This window comes from Eretmochelys imbricata, chromosome 7, assembly GCF_965152235.1.
Source record: "Eretmochelys imbricata isolate rEreImb1 chromosome 7, rEreImb1.hap1, whole genome shotgun sequence".
Taxonomy (NCBI): Eukaryota; Metazoa; Chordata; order Testudines; family Cheloniidae; genus Eretmochelys; species Eretmochelys imbricata.
The window spans coordinates 61546142-61562779 of record NC_135578.1 but is presented as its reverse complement, the minus strand read 5'-3'; the positions used below and the strand labels follow the sequence as shown (position 1 = coordinate 61562779).

The 16638-nt window shown below is 43.6% G+C and overlaps 1 protein-coding gene across 3 annotated transcripts in view; it reads left to right on the top strand.

Moving 5' to 3' along the window:
- Positions 1 to 16638, top strand: part of AP3M1 (adaptor related protein complex 3 subunit mu 1) — a 44510-nt gene that overhangs the window by 14249 nt on the left and 13623 nt on the right. The window contains exon 1 of one of the 3 annotated variants that reach the window (XM_077821648.1): positions 5553 to 5690. The exons of 1 other annotated variant lie outside the window; for it this stretch is intronic. The gene's annotated coding sequence lies outside the window, so the exon portion shown is untranslated. Of the gene's footprint in view, positions 1 to 5552; positions 5691 to 15558; positions 15686 to 16638 lie in introns of those variants that run through there. One more of the 3 variants, XM_077821649.1, reaches the window with a different exon arrangement.

Below are 16638 nucleotides of genomic sequence, written 5' to 3'. Positions count from 1 at the left end.
GCCCCATTTTTGGGGGGGCAAGGGGGTGAGGAAACTGAGAATAGAAACCTTTCCCAACATACTCCTGAGGCACTCTGTCTATTGCACCTAACTTGATTTAGGTGGTGTGTTTTCTCATACAAGTGCCATGCATTAGAATGGTACTTGGGAAGAGGGTAGGAAGGAGGCAAGGTTTGAAATTGAATGGTCCCTGATTTGAAGGACTCATTGATCTGTGGTGATCGCCATGCAAGCCTCCTTGAAATACAACAGATGGGAACCAAAGGGTGGAGTAGAAGGGTATAAGATTAGTCATTGTAGATTAGTCCAAGGGTAGTGGAACTGGCTTTTTCTAACATCTAGATCTTTATGGATTGCTCAGTTATGAGAATGTTTCTCTTCATATTGGAGTGTTTCTCTGTCTGTACTAGAGAAGGAAGATTGAGGATAAAGGTTTTTTTCTGAACATAGGATTATATAAATCGTATGATCTGAGAGTGGATCTCGAGTCTCAATGAGGAGACTCATCAGCCTTAATACTAAATAAATTCTGACCATTGAATGGTAAATAGCCAATGGTTGCTTGCACTTCTCTCAGGAAAATTGTTATAAAGAACCATGGTGAGCATTGCGTCACAGCACTTGGAGCCATTGAACTAGCATCTAATGCCGCTGAGAGAGATTTTAGCACTCAGTAGATCCTCTTTACAGATTTAAACTTGTTGGAGGTGTTTTATATAGGGTAGTACCACAACACTAATTTAGCCATAAATTTCTTTATTGAATCCACAGGCCAAATGGAATTTATGCAGTTCTAAACATGCCTAAATAAGCAATTTACTACATCCACCAGTAACAAAACATTTATAAGCATTTGATCAAGATGCTTATAAATGTTCTAAACCCAGGGGTGCTTAGTCTCATGTTGGTCATCCCCAATGTGGTCAGGCGGGTATTAGCCACAAACCCTTCAAGAGTTTAATTTTTATATCCTTTAACAAACAAGTGATTGTCAGTTACTGACTTCAGCTAACGACCAATTTTGAGAGAGTTCATCCTTATTTCCCATCTTAATCCAGATTATATTTACAACCTCCTTTCTCCCCAAGGCCTTTCCTCCCTGCTGACCAACAGAGATTTTCTTGCGTCAAAGGGTTTGCATAAGCTTTACTTTTAAGATAACACTGGCATGTGTGGTGGAAAGATCCAGCTGGTTCCTTCAAGACCGATTCTTTGTGTTGTTTTAAAACCATTTGCAGACACCCCTGCTGGTTAGAGGCTTTTTTGGGAGAGCGGTGGGGGGAACCAGACTAACAGAATCTCCAAGGTGCAGCCTGGGACTGTGGGACCGTTGTGCCCCATTAACTCTCCAGCCTGGGTTGTCTCTCGCAATACTAGGCTAGTGCCGAGCAGGAAACCGCTCCAGGCGCTGTTATCGCTCAGCACAACAGCATGTGGAGACCCACACCCAGCTAGATTGAATGCATGCTCCCAAAGCCACTCATGAATCACACAGAAAGGCACCAGCCAATCCTGTCCCCCAGCTCCCAGCCTTGTACCTCAGGAATATACCGTCTTGCACTGCTCAAGACAAGCAGTGCAGGTTTATTCATTGGTTCCCCACTTCATCAGTGGAAAGTGGATATACACTGGCCTTCGTAAACCTGAGCAGATTTACCAAACACTTCAGGCAAACTCACTGCTAAAGATAAACAGTAAAGCAAGTTTACTGACTAAGAGAGAGATTGTAAGTGATAAGCAACAAGTCAGAGTGGTTACCAAAATAAAATATATAAGCACGCAGTCTAAACTCTGAACTCCATTAGACTGGGCAACATCTAGATTAAGCAGTTTTTCTCACCCCACTCGATACTGCAGTTCATAGTACACAGGTTTCAAAGTTGAAACCTGTGTACTGTCTCCCCTGTTGGAGGCTTCAGTCTTCTCAGTCTCCTTGTTGCTTGCAGCATTGGGGTGGGGGAAAAAGGGGGAGAAAAAGCCAAGCATCAGGCCACTGTGTTCTGTTTTATACCCTTAGCCCATGTGCTTGGAGAACAAGTCCAGGCATGTCTGGTGGGCAAGGTGAAGCAATACCCAGGTATGTATCCTGTGAGTGAGTAATGGAATTGTAACTCCTCTACTGGACAATGGCTGGTGATGTCTGTTCAGCACCCACCTGGGCGTTGGTTACCTCCCTTGTCATGGTCTCTGGAGAGCTAGTATCTGGGCACTTCCCAAACCCACAGCATATTTTAGTGAAAACCATACAAGATGATTATTTTTATATGCATTAATGATCCACACATTTAGCTGGAACAATGAGTTTCAGCAGATCATAACCTTTCCCCAGTACCTCACATGGCATGTTTTATATGCCATATCAAAATTATATATAGATGAGGAATATGGGGGGTTATCGGGCACTCCCCCGAGGTATAGTGTCACAGATATCTTCCATACTCCATTCCTGTTGGCCTTATAACTCACTTTCGAGGCCTGCCTCCTCCTTGCTAGTCAGGGCCTTTCTTTATAACACATTTCCTTAAGATAACACTTTAATTCTACACTTGTCTTAAACGGAGGGTAATTTGTCCTTAATCTGACAGTCTATCCCATTGCAGATAATCCTTACTTAGTTAGCATGGTTTGATAGCTTGCTGTTCTGATATGCAGAGCAACCGAAGAGTAGATTTTTCTTAGAGATCCAGGCTTTTGGGTGCTTTTTCCGTGGGAGTTGATTTCCTTGACTGTTTTGATCTCTCACTGGTGGCATTGCCACCAGTGAAGATGGAGCCAGGGTATAAAAATACTCAAAACCTTTGACAGTACTTGGTTTATTTATATATATATATATATATATATATATATATATATATATATATATATAAAATCAGCACATTTTGAAGTAGCTGAAATGAAGGCAGGATCATCTAAAGAACTGTGCTGCCTCCAGTATCCCTTCACTAATAGGTAGAGCAACTCTGCTTTGGGACGTTGGTTATAGAATATAAACAGCTGCTAGGCTTTTTCTGAATTGTATCCAAAAGAATGTCCGGGATTGTGCTTTCCCCCATGCACTTCAGTCATTCGAGTGATTTTTTTTAAAATCAGCTGACACTAGTGTAGCCTGTGGAAGGGTTTCACTGGGTACCAAAGAACCAAGTGGAAGATCCAAGAATTCTCCTGGTGAACATGTATTTCTACATCATTTGGAATTTTTTGTTCTTCTGTTTGCTGAACTTAATGAGGAGAGTGGTTATATGCAAGGTCTCATGAATCTTGCGTATGGGTGATACATGTTACAGGAGAACTTATCCTTTACATTGTGGCCATGAGGGCCAATATGGCCATGGTTGCAGACCATACAGGAAAGGGATATTTGACCAAATCCGAGGAAACCAAGGAAAGTTGTGAGAATTAACATCCTCAGGTCCAATAGGAGGGTCTTTCCCATATCCCTCTCTAGTCTTATTTTCTTTCCTTTTTGGTGGAAGACTTGTGTGAGGGTGAAGAGGAGTCAGCCTTTTGGATGAGGAAATCTCTAATGCAGGAGCCATAATAGGAGATTGAAGGATGTGTATGGGACTCGCATCCTTAATTGTACTTTAATGTTGATTCAGAGAACTTTTCATCACACAAACCCTTGCTGCTTTCTGAGGAGGGCATCAGTCTGGCACCAAAACTGAGGTGACTTCCAGGATTGAAGACTCTGGTTCTCACCAGACCTCAGGGTCATTCCAGGACACTAAGGAATCTGTTTGTGATGAAGTGGGAGTTTTCTGTAGTAATCTTATGATTCCCATGTGTACTGTGCATTGCTACTCAATGGAGGCAAAAAGGTTAACACCGCTTTTGGAACAGCCCAGAACACACGAGGTACATGGGTCAGCTAACTGTCTGGGTGAAATAGCTGGGTCAGTAAAGAACGGTCTGAAACTGACCCAAATCAACAAAGGATCCAGCAAAACACCCCCTTTCTGTCCTCCCCAGTGACTGAAGAGTTGACACCTAAAAGCAGGAAAACCTGGCAGTGGGATATGCAAACTGAGCTGGAGAATAAAAGGAGGAAAAATTACCTTGTTTTGAAAACACTGTTGCTGCAAATACCTGCTGAGAGCATTGCACCCTGAAGGGGGAATAGTACAAGCCTCCCACAGGAGTTTGCTGTTGGAAAGCTACAGCAAGGGACAGGGATTGATGGAGCCAAAGGCCCAATCTTGGAGACCATAAGCCTACCCTGGTGGGACTGTGTAGGTCCTTTGGGCCCAACCAAAGGTGGTGCTAGCCCCTTGAGCTGCTTAGGGCCTAAGCAATTGCTTAGTCTGCTTATGCCTAGTACTGGTTCTGGGTCCAGCACATTAAAGGGTCATTCTCAAGAGACTGGTCACCAGCTGGGGTAGAGGTCAGACCCTGTGGATCTCTTGATAGCTATAAAATTATTGTTAAGCAGCATCTGTGCTAAGGGTGCTGTAGCTGACCCCCTCCATACTAACAGTTTGTCAGTGACTGCAGCTGCTTATGTAGAGGAAGATTTAGCTAATGCTGCCAGAGCTGACAAAGGAGGTGCTGAGATAGCACCAGCGTGCTCAGGAAACTGAGAGGGACCGTGCAGATAAATCTGGTACTGAAATAGGATGAGAGATGCATCCTTGCCCTTGAGCTCTTTTTGGCAAAGATATCATTTGTACTGGCCCCTTGCTATGGTGCAACACCAAGAACTCCACTCCAACTTTTTCCTGTGCCAACAGCTCCTTTGAAGAGCTCTTCCTTGTGCCTGGAAAAGGAGACATGGCTCAGTGCTGGGGAACTGAACTGGAGTCAGAGCCTGTGTCCTTGGACAATAGGGATCTGTGACTGTCCTGATGGATTTGAGTGTCTCTAGGCTTCCTGATTGTTCCCGAGCTCAGTGTTACATCTCTGGTGACAAGAGCATTGCAAGGATGAATCAAATGAAGAAGTCTCTGTACCAGTGTGACATGCCAGGGTACAGTCCAGACTTTGTGGGGATTTGTCTCCCTGCTCTTGAACCTTGGGTGCCTTACAATGTCTTGCTGTAGTAGCTCCCATCTGGGCTGCTCACAAATGGGCTGCTCACAAATAGACTTCCAGCATGCAAGCCACACCTTGAGTCTGTGTGTGACCACAGCCAGCCAGCTCTACATCCTGGCTCTGACCAGCCCTGGTGATACTGCAGGGTGACCTCCCCCCCCAACATACCCAGTTTTGGATTTTCCCACAGAAATGTATGTCTTGAACTGCCCATCCCTTTTCCAGACACTACAAGTATATTGTTTATTATTTCTTTAAGGCAGCTGTTCTCAAACTGTGGTCCGTAAGCTCCATTCAGGTAGTCCATGAATAGTTCCCTCTAAGGTGCGCACCTGGGTAGCTGCACACAAGAGAATGAAGGGCTACCCATCCAGTTAGTGGAGCCACACAGGCTTGGCTCCACTAAATAGGTGCCTGGACCTTGGAGAAGATGCACATGGAGGTGGTGGCCTTGTGGGGGAATAGGAGGTAGGTGGGAGGCGGTAGTGGGCTGAGAAGTGGGGGTGGCAGGAATTTGGGACGTGCAGGGCTGCAGCGGCCAGAGAAAGAGGCTACTTTCCCCAGCTTGGCCGTGGCAGTGGAGAGGCCCCTCGCTCCTTCCCAGCCCCAGCTCGGGGGCTGCCGCAACAGGGGAGAGAGGGTACATCCATCGCATTAGCAAGGTAAGACTACTGATGCTAAAATATGAATTGTGTGCTTTTATTTGTAGAACAAAAAAAATTATATAGCATTTTTTATCCAAAGCGCTTTACAATAGTTAGCTAATGGTACAAATATTTGGAAAGCTCATTAAAAGGTCCACCGAGACCCTCGGCAAATTTCAAGTGGTCCGCGAAAAAGGAAGTTTGAGAACCACTGTTTTAAGGGAATAATGTGCTAGTTGATTACTTTAAATAGTTACCCAGACACTTCAATTTATACACACTGGGTTAGATAAAACTGTAAAACTAAGACTTTGAGAGCATAAGTAATGACGCATAAGAGTCAGAAATGGTTAAGAAAAAAGTAAGATTCTTAGTAATATCTACTTAAATTATTTTAGGTGCAAAGCAAACTTTCACCCCATGCTCCCACAGATTACTGACCAAGCTTTCAGGTCGGAACCCCTCCCACAGAGTCCAGTGACCATTTTGTCTTCTCAGGTGCAGAGAATGAGGTGAGGGGGTGGGGGTGTTTGTCCCTTTTTTATAGTTTCAGTTCCTCTCTTGAAAATCATTCCCAGCTGAGACCCAGGAGACAAAGCATATATGTAGGATAGTCCCTGCTGGGTTTTTTCCCCCACCTGTTTGAACCTCCCTTCTTTTCTCTCCCTACTTGATGACTGTTTATTCCTTATATGCAAATTAAGGCAAGCACACATTCCTTCCTTTCGGACAGACCTGACTTCTGCCTGGACAATGCTGTGGGGTTTGGAACTTGTTTTAATATCATACAGGGGAATCATATAACTTCACATATAACATTGCCACACATTTTACCAGGACAATACCAGCAAATTGAGTTTTCAAAGGATACCTCACAAGCAAAAAGGATACCTCACAAGGCATGCTTTGTACATAGATTAGAATAGCGTGAAGGGTGGGGAATACAAGGGTGTATTCTCTCACCACCAGGTCTGTGTTCAGAGTTTACCAAAGCGGTTACGGATTTTTTCCATGAGGAAAAAGTGTCAGTCTGGACTGTCTCTCCTTGTGTGTTTTTGCTTCTTGACAGACTTGCGTTTAAGCACACTTAGAGATTATACTCCTCCCCCAAATAGCCATGGGTGTCTGTCAGAGGAATAACCTCAAGGAGGGCCATGGCTTGAAGCCAGGAGATCTAGGCTCCACCATTAGCTCCATTCTGTGCTCTCTTATTTTATATTGTCTTACTGCCAGTAAGACAAATGAAACAGTAACAATTACATTAACTACAAACATTAACTACTAGTCTAATGACTAAGTAACAAAAACCGGGAAAAAAAAAAAAAGACCACAGAGCAGGACACTGTTGTTGGGATTGCTATGTCCTTTATGCCCTTGGGGGAAGAGGGACTGTGAGGGAACACAACTGCTACTGGACAGAACCAGTGAAAGTGTTCCCAACTCCAGTGCTGGGGCACACTCCTACATGTGGAGTAACTTGAAGAAGCAGCAGTTAAACTTCTAGAAATATCGGAGGTTCAGTTTTATGTGTTATCAGTACCAATGTCTATGATTGATTGTTAGGATGTCTGATAATTCAGAGGATCTGTTACTCTGGCTCTATTATTGAATGTAACCAAAAGCTGTGTGGTAGAATTGTCCATCGTATCTGCTTTGTGAGGAGCAGCATATTCATCTGTAATTAGTGTGTGGTATTTGACTGAAAAACTAGGAGTCAGAATAGTAAACAGGAAAGATCTGGGAGTCATCAGTGTCATAAAGTTCAAGTATGTCCGGGCTTCAAAAAAGAAAACACTTAACACTGCCTTTGCTTCGGCATGACCAGCCACCCTGCAGTTTAACATTAAAAACTCATCTGTAAGACAGGATAAACATTAAGAGAACGGGGGGGGATCTCTTTTTTTTTCCAGTTAAGGATCGGTCATGGCGGTTCACTCACCGGTAGAGCGCCTCCTCCTGGCTGCTCTGGGAGATTAGCTCTTTCCAGGTCCCATGTCCCCTTCTGCAGCTTGTTGTGCACCCTGCCACTTCTCTCCCCAAAACTCTGTGACTCCCGTGTGCTCTTTCTTTCTGGCTTAGCCCTCTAGCCAGGTTAGTATAGTCCTTACCCCAGAAGAGGGAATCAAAGCCTTTTTGTACAAACTGTCTCTGATAGTCTTTCCACTCATTGCCCAGACCGTGCTACCTCACCAGTGGCTGGTAAGGTAACCTGGGTCTGCCCTTTACTCCATGATCTACCTCAGGCATCCTCTAATCGGCAGCAAAGGTCTGCACCATCTTAAACCTTGTTTCCATTTTCCTGAGCCTTTTTGTATACCTATTCCCCTAGATTTATTTCCATCCTTCCTTCTCTAAAGGCCAGAGCATGGCTATAGACTCCTCCAGTGCACTCTCCTTCTGCTGCTAGCTTCCTGGCTCTCTACTACCCCCACCTGTTCCTTCTCAACTGGGCATATTATAATTCAGGGGATTATTTAGGCCACCTTATTCCCCTCAGATGTAGCCTATCCAGTTAATTGGCCCTTCTAGGCTAGTGTCAGGTGAACACCCCATCACTGGGCCAAAACTTCATCACCACAGAGGCTTTGTGAACTTCTGCACCTGAGCCCTTACAGAACCTAATGCTAATCTGGGACATAAATGAAATCAGAAGGCCACATCTGGCCAGATCTTAACATCCCTTCAATAAACCACTAGTCAGCATTGATGGAAGTGAGACTTCACTGGCCATGTTCATGAGCCCTCTGCTGTTAGTAAGGGAGAGGAGTGTTCTCTGTCTGTGGGTAGCAAGTTAGTTGTCAGATGGCTTGACCATTCAGTGGAAATGTGGGATTTTCAAAGTAGCCTAAGGGAATTCAGCACCCAAATCCCACAAATCAGTAGGAGATGGGAATCTAACTCTCAAGCTCCTGTGATAATACCAGCTTTCGTGCTTAAAAGCGTAAGATTGGGTGGGAGTAGCTCAAAGCGCTACTACTGACTTCTGAGATGCTGGACAAGTCACTCTTGTGACCTGTAAATTGAAGAAAGTTTCTCCATGTCACAGGGTTTCACCTGCTTCCTGAGCAGCAGGACTGAGCAAGTCTCTGGATCACTTGGTCAAGGGGTTAATTGACATCGTGTCTGCCCTTTCCCCGCAGCATGAGCTGTTCATACCACTTTTTGGTGAAGCTCTAGGGAATGTGGTGAGCAGTGAGGAGAGATGTGGAAGGGGTTGGAGCAGTGCAGGGAATGAGTGGGAACTCTACACCTTTGCTAACGTTCGCTGCCAAGGGCTGTGCTCCGAGGGACCAGCAGAACCCGAGACCACAACCCTTAATGAAGTGTAAGGGATCATCCAACCACTGTTTTGAAAACCCGGTTCAGTGACTAACGCTGTGATGGAAAAACTGGATTTCCAAATATGTAACTTTTCTACAATCTCTTAGTGAATAAGGGATCATCTTCCAAGGGACCTTTGGTTTCTGGGAGCTCAAAAGCACTAACAGAGCAGAACCAGTGGAAGGGGGGTACCTTCCTGTTCTGTGACATACTTGAAGGGGAAGGGAAATTGAGTCAGCTGGACCATCCGCCACTGTTCTACAGTTTATCTCTCTCCATGCCCTTATTCAACATTTCTTCCCATGGCTGTTCAACCAGGGCAAAGGAGGGAGTTTAGGGCCTCCTCTTGCCTCAACTAGTCCTTGATCAAGAGAAGGAACCCAAATCTTCCTTTCCCATGCTGCCTCCAGTAATAGGGAAGGGACACTAGGCACAGCCTTCCCCTTGCTGCTGCTGCTTCTCAGGGAAAGGGCAGTTCAGAAGAGCTGTGGGGAAGGAGAATGGGTTCAGCTGTGTCCTCCCTGACTCTGTCAGTCTCTGCGCTGTTTCTACATCCTCTTCCCCAGCTTCTCAACCCTCGGGGAAGAGGGCTGGGGAGGGAGGATCAAGCTGCTGGACAGGCACAGAGATGCTGTGGGGGCAGTGAAGGGGCTGACATACAGCCAGTGATTTCTGTGGCTCAGATAATCACTGTGAAGGAGCACGGGGATGCAGAGAGGTTTTTTTTTTGTTTGTTTGTTTTTTACAAGGAAATCAAATTCCCCCCAAAGTTTGTAACACAGAGTTAAAGTTGTCTGATGCCTGGTGCGCTTCCCAAATGTCAAATTCAGCTACACTCAAACCTTCACATATCAAGAACTATAGTTAAAGAACACCCCATGCCCAAAACACAACTTTAGCTTTTCCTTCTTCAGGTTATACCCTAACATGTCAACAACACATATATTAGCACTCTAGTCTCAGGATGGCACATAACACTAGGAGCAGAGCACCATAGGGCAAAGTCTAACACTTCTATGTTTTGCCTTAGCAAAAAGGATTTAGGTTAGGAGGAGCAAACAGGAGCTACCTCCACCTGACACAAACTGATGCAATCTTACAAAGTGTTATCACCTCTTCACCTTTCCCCTGAAGATTCCTGCTGAGATTGCTTTCACTGAGCCCTGGGGAACATATGCATACATGCCACCAGACTGCTGACAATCCCTAAGAAGTCTCCTGTGCCCTGCTGCTGACACAGACCTCCTCACTGAAATGAGGCATACTTGCTCCCCAGAGTTACACCTGCATCTTTCCTCATATTAGTGAAACCTCTGCCAGCCCTTTGCTTCTAATCCCACCATTCAATATCTACTCCTGATACTGCAGCTGGACTGTGTGCAAGTAGACACTGTAATTGAGATCTGTGGAACACAGGACAAACCGGCATATTTTTAGTCATCCATGGGTACTTATTATGGCAGACCCCTTGCTGAAACCTTGCCCGGGGGTTAGTGCCAGCTGCAGAGGGCGGAGCTAAGGTAGCACTGTTGGATGGTGATGCGTACTTTAACTCTTGGTTTCCTGCTTTTGGGTGTAGCTGAACTCAACTTTCTGGAAGGACACAGGGCATCACTGGGTAACACTGTACTCAATACATTTTTGGGGCAGATAATGCCAGCAAAGGATAGGCATGCTCCCTGAGTGATTGCCCCTATATTACTTCCTTACCAATAAGTACCACTTCACAGGGGCAGCAGGTTTGTAGAAATTTTGGTGGTGCCCAGAGCCTGTCCCCCAAAATTTCACCCCCACCTGCCCAAGGCTCTGGGAGGGAGTTTGGGTGGGGAAAGGAGGTCTGGGGTGCAGGCCTTGGGCTGGCGCAGGGGACTGTGGTGCAGGAGTGGTGCAGGCTCTGGGAGGGAGTTTAGGGGTGGGAGGGGGTGTGTGGCAAAGAGGTCGGGGTGCAGGCTCTGGGAGGGGGTAGAGGGTGTAGCGCTTACCTGGGGCTCCTAGGTAGGGCAGGCTGGAGGGCCTCCACATGCTGCTACCCCCAGGCACTGCCCCCGCAGCTTTCTATTGGCCATAGGGGTGTTTGGGGTGGGAGCAGTGCACGTAGACCTAGACCCACCCTGCCCAGGGGCTGGCAGCCACATGGAGCGAGCAGACAGGAAGCAGCTCAGCTCCTCTATGCTGCCAGTGGTGGGCGTGCATTCTGGACCGTTTTAAATAGCCTGAAGGATGCATGGGGGGGAGCACCCAGGGGCAGAAGGCAGGGCCGAGGGAGAGATCTGGCCTCAAACGTTGCTGGAGCTGGCTCTGGGCCAGGACTATTCCTGGTGCCCAGGCACCACGGCCCATAGAACTCGCCACACATACCACTTCAGTCCAGTGAACTTCCTCAGACTTTCCTCTAGATTTTTCTTGTGGCCAGGCAACAAGAAAAGAGTGAAACTGTAGAATCTGGATTTGATCAAAAGTTGAGAGAGAGAGTGAGAGCGCGCGCTATCATCAGCATATTGAAGACACATTGGACAAAACCACGTCAGTTTCCGGAGGGCAGGGCGGGGGGTTCCTCGTTCCCTTGGTATAGGAAGGGTGATCAGAAAGAACCCAGTGGGATCTCACATAGCTGAGCTTTTGACAAAAAATGAGCAGATAGTCTCTGCAGCCTCTTGGAGAGGAAGGAGTAAATGAATTTACTGAAGAACTGCTCCCCCAAGCCCTTTATGATCCCCAACAGTCTGGTCAACAATTCTTCAATACCGCCAGTTGAAGGCTGCAAGTTTATTAAAATAAGCATGAATGACTTGCCCTGGGCTATTGTCATGAGTTAATCATCCATGAACGTCCACAGTCTGTTCCTGCATAAAGGTCTGAAAGTAGAGATCCAGGAGATCTGTGCAGTCTAATTGTTCTCAGGCATACCCTCTTAACACTTTACATATTGAACTTTTCTACTACCTCCTTTAACTGCTGTGGCCTAGTGTTTTACAAAGCGCTCTTTGGGAAGGTTATCCATGAGCTGCTGTGGAAATACTCGGATGATTCTTTGATGGGGTGGGTCGCTGTATATGTGTAATTTCTAGGCTTTGATCCAGGAACTTTACCCTCAGAATATCCCAGTTCTAAAAATACTCTGCACTGTGTGACTACTGGTGTCATTTACTTGACCTTTTGGTGTAAAGATTAATTCAGTCTTGCTTTTTAGTGGCTTCACTTATGCTCTGATGTTAAGAAGTACTTTGCCAAGTAGAACAGGCCTGGTCTGACTCTTTTTTTTTTTTTTTCCTTGCAAAACTTGAGCTCTGATTCTGGACAGATCAATAACTAGAGATAAGGATTCAGCATTTAAATGGTGGCTGCATGGCCTAATGAAGCTTGTATACCAGAGCAGGGGCTCGCAAACTTCACTGCTCCGCAGCCCCTTCTGACAACAAAGTGACTATATGACCCAGGGGGTGCAGAGCCTGAGCCCCACCCCTCTGGGTAGGGGTGGAGCTTGGGCTTCAGCCCTGGGTCCCAGCAAATCTAATGCTCTCCCTGGCAACCCCATTAAAATAGGGTCCTGACCTAGTCTGAGAACCGCTGTACTAGAGACTATTGTAAATTTCTACTAACTAAGGCTCTAAAATAGCAAACAGTAAAATAACAATCCAATGATCCATGCAGTAAATATTTAATGAAGGAAGCACATAATTTGCTAACCTCTTTTTAACTTATGATAATCGAAATGCCAGCTGTTCAATGCCCTATGTGAAATAAATCATCATTCTTAATCCAGTTTGTTGTAGATAAGTGTCCACATCACCCTTAGCTCTCCTTTGTTGACAGTAATAGCAAAGAGGCCTAGGATTGAATGGGAGGCAGAACTGCCATTTTATAGACATGGTGGTTCTTCCAGATCAGGAGTGTGGGGTCACAATTGCCTATGCACCTCTCACGAGGACTAAATTGGGGCTGGGGGCTGTGAGAGAGAATGTCCCTTTGAAGGGAACTCTAAAGCTGGGATTGAAATAGTAAAGCTATTTTGGAAAGTCAGAGAAATTGTAAGTTTAGAAATTTGCAAACGCTGTCATAAAACTCAGCGGTATTTATGGAATAAAATAAACACCTATCCAGTTCGCAGTTGTAAGGTCCATAACCAGGGTTTGTTACCTCAGCTGTGACAGCAGTAATACAGTCAATTTGAAGGATGATCCAGGAGCACTTGCTAGGGTCAGAATTTAAACAAATCAACGTTTAGCAGTTCAGCATTTCGGTATGAGTGATGCATGTTTATAAAAAATGTAGCACATGCTGGTCCATAGAATCTGTGGGCTTTAACAGCAAGACAATTTCTAGAGTTTAAAAATGCTCCATGATTCAGACATCTGATCCAAAGACCTTTTGCAGTTCATGGGAATCTTTATAAACTACACTGGGCTTTGAATCAGGCCCTTGTAGAGATGAACTCTTATTTCCGTAGCCAGATCCAGAGCTGCTTGTATTGAAACTCTCCTGTGCAACTTTGTTTACATTTGCTGTGAATTGGGAGTTGTCTTTATTAACAAAGAGGCTATTGTATCCACATTAAAATGCATGCAAGAACTATTCTAAGATTTCATAGCTGATTACTTTCATGTGTGTCTCCTGTGCTGGTGTGGAACAATACTGACAGTGGTTGATTAGACTTATCGCACTTGTGTGGCCATCTTGAGAGACTTTGTAGAGATTTAATGTGCAGTACCTGCTAAATTCAAGACAAGGTTGGTCAAACTGGATTCAAGTGGTTATGTCCAGGCTCTTGTGTTCAAGAACACTTAACTCATTTTAAAAGTTGCCCAGTTTTTTCAAATTCTGTTGCTGTTCGAGTAACAAACTAAACGTTGGATGAGTTAACCCTATGTATGCTCAATGAAGACTTGCAATAGTGTTAATTTCCAGGATGGATTGATTTAAATCAAGGGAATGTAAAACTTCAAGAGGAAAGCTTTGATTGAAATCCGATTTTAATCAACTTTTTCATTTATACTTGTTTTCTTTAAAAAGGGTACATTCTCAGTGGTTGATATAATCATTAAAATATGTTGATTTACAATAAAATAGAACCTTTATACTAGATTTGGTACATCTTTTTGCTGCTTAGCGGGGTACACTAGAACTATATACATTTTATTTAAGCAATATCTAGCTCAGTATTTTCAGATTCTTATTAAAATACATTTTTAGTATGAGAAACTGTTGCAGAATATTTTTTATTTACTAGATAACTAACTTTCTGCTCATGATTTGTCATGAAGCATTATGATGGTAACTTGGAATTTATTTACACACACAGCATATTCAATTTATTTTTATTTAACAAAACAACCTTAAATGTTTTGCATACATAAACTTCTCTTATCAAAACATTTTTCACATTTACAACTAATTGATTTATTAAACAGATGGATTAACTGTAGTCACTGAATTAAATTGATTTCAGGTTACCTTGGAAAAAAAAATTCATATGGCTAATTGACTGGAGTTTAAGTTCCTACTCATCTAAATATCTTGAAGATGAAACAGTTTAAGTTACATAGGCTGACCTGTTGTGCCATATATACAGCTTGACCTCAAAAGTTAGAATCAGGGGAAAATAGTTAGAAATAAAAAGTTTTTGATAGAGGCTCAAGATTCAGTGCATTATTTCATTTTAAATGTTTAGGGGATTATAAATTTAACATATATTATGGGATAGTCAGATTTCATTTTAAAGAGGTTTATTTTTAAAGAAAAAAACTTAAAAATAATAATCAAAATCCAATTTAAATTACAAAAATTAGATTTGTTTTTTTTTTTAAATCCATTCTTATCCACCCTGTTAATTTCTAGCTTCAATGTCGTCTTCTCCTCCTGCAGCTATGTAGCATAGATGATTACTAAGTATCCTCTTCTAAAGTTCCATCTTGGGTCAATGGGACTCTTAGCCTGTATAAGGGCCACAACATGTGGCCGGTTTTTCTGCTGCTCTTTGCATCTTCACTAGGAAAAAAGATGGTTTTTAACTTCAGTTAGCTAAGTCGAAGTAAAATCCTAGTGAAGACGAGACCAATGTGTTGGCTACAAGGTTGAGGGGTTTTGTGCTGACTTCCCTTGCACCCCTATCCCCACTCCCCTCTCCGATGGAAACATCAGTCAACTTTTACTCAATTATCTTACTCAATAAAATAAATCTTACAGAACAGTAACCTTGTCTCTCTCTAAAATAAAAAAGTGGCTGTTTAACAGATCTCTTCAAACTGTCTTTCAGGTACAGGAGTGTCTATACATGCCACAACATCTTGTGTTTTGTGTTTTTTGTTCTGTTGGGGGGGGCTGTTGAGAAGACAGCTCTTCTGCCATAAGAGTAACCCTAAAGAAACCATGGCATGCAGAAACCCTCAGTGCTGTGCAGATGCAAGCATATCTTTTTTTAAAAAAAAAAAGGCCAAACAAGTCAATGTTCAAGTGTTTGTGCTTTCTAGTATTGCAGCTTTTACTTTAGAAAACTACTGTATATCTTTTCTGACCAGTTTGATGGATGAACCTATTGTGTTTTCATTTTTTGGTCAATACCTAAAAGCCATGTTAGAGCATTGCAAGTGACTTGGAAACTCAACGAAGTGAGAGGACGCTTGAGTTTTGAGAACAGCAGAAAGTGTCTGGAACTAAACACTTTTCCCAGTAATCTGACAAGTCTCAAGCATAGGGTATGTTGGGGAGGACGGGAAGGGAGGGGCAACTTTGTGGGTGAGTCATTAAACCTGGAGGTTTCAGGTCTATGTAAATATTTTTGTGGCTGAGTTGTGTTTCTTAAGGAATAAGAGGAATAAGATGTGCCATTTCACATCTTGGACAAACCACCCAGATTAATGAAAATACTTCTTTTCAGTGGCTTTTCCTGGATATATGAAGCTGCTGTTCTCTCCATCCCCAATGCCCTAGAAACTGATACAGATTAACTATGTTGGTTTTTCGCAACAGAGTACCCTTGTAAAACTCAATACAGAAGAACCAAGGGTTATGTTCTAAACAAGACGCAAGAAGTAATTCTTCCACCTACTGAGCACTGATAAGGCCTCAACTGGCGTATTGTGTCCAGTTCTGACCACCATACTTTGGGAAAGATGTGGACAAATTGGAGATCAACAAAAATGATTAAATGCTAAGAAAACCTGACCTACCAGGAAATACTGGGGGAAAATGGGTTTGTTTAATCTGGAGAAGAGGGAGGGGGGAGATAAACTGTTCTCCTTAGCCACTGAGGACAGGACAAGAAGTAAAGGGATTAAATTGCAGCAAGGGAGATCTAGTTTAGAGATTAGGAAAAGCTTATCAAGGACCTTTCCAGTCTTACATTTCTATGATGCTTTGTTTTGACTTTCTGAAGTTTGAACTTAACTGCATGTTTAAGTGCAGTTTTATGTTTTTATCAGTTGACAGTTTGTGCAGCTGGACAGAGTAAATACTGTAGCTTTAATACTTTGAACTTACTTAGCTATTCTTAAAGTGTGGGTGCCTTGAATTAAAAAAAATTCTAAGTACTTACTACAGTGACAGCTTACTGTCCTTGTGGGTATTTTCTTTTATTAAGTAGAGGAATTGCAGCAAATACTGCAGTAATGCAAAATATGATGCAGTAACTTTAAAAAAAAAAAAATTC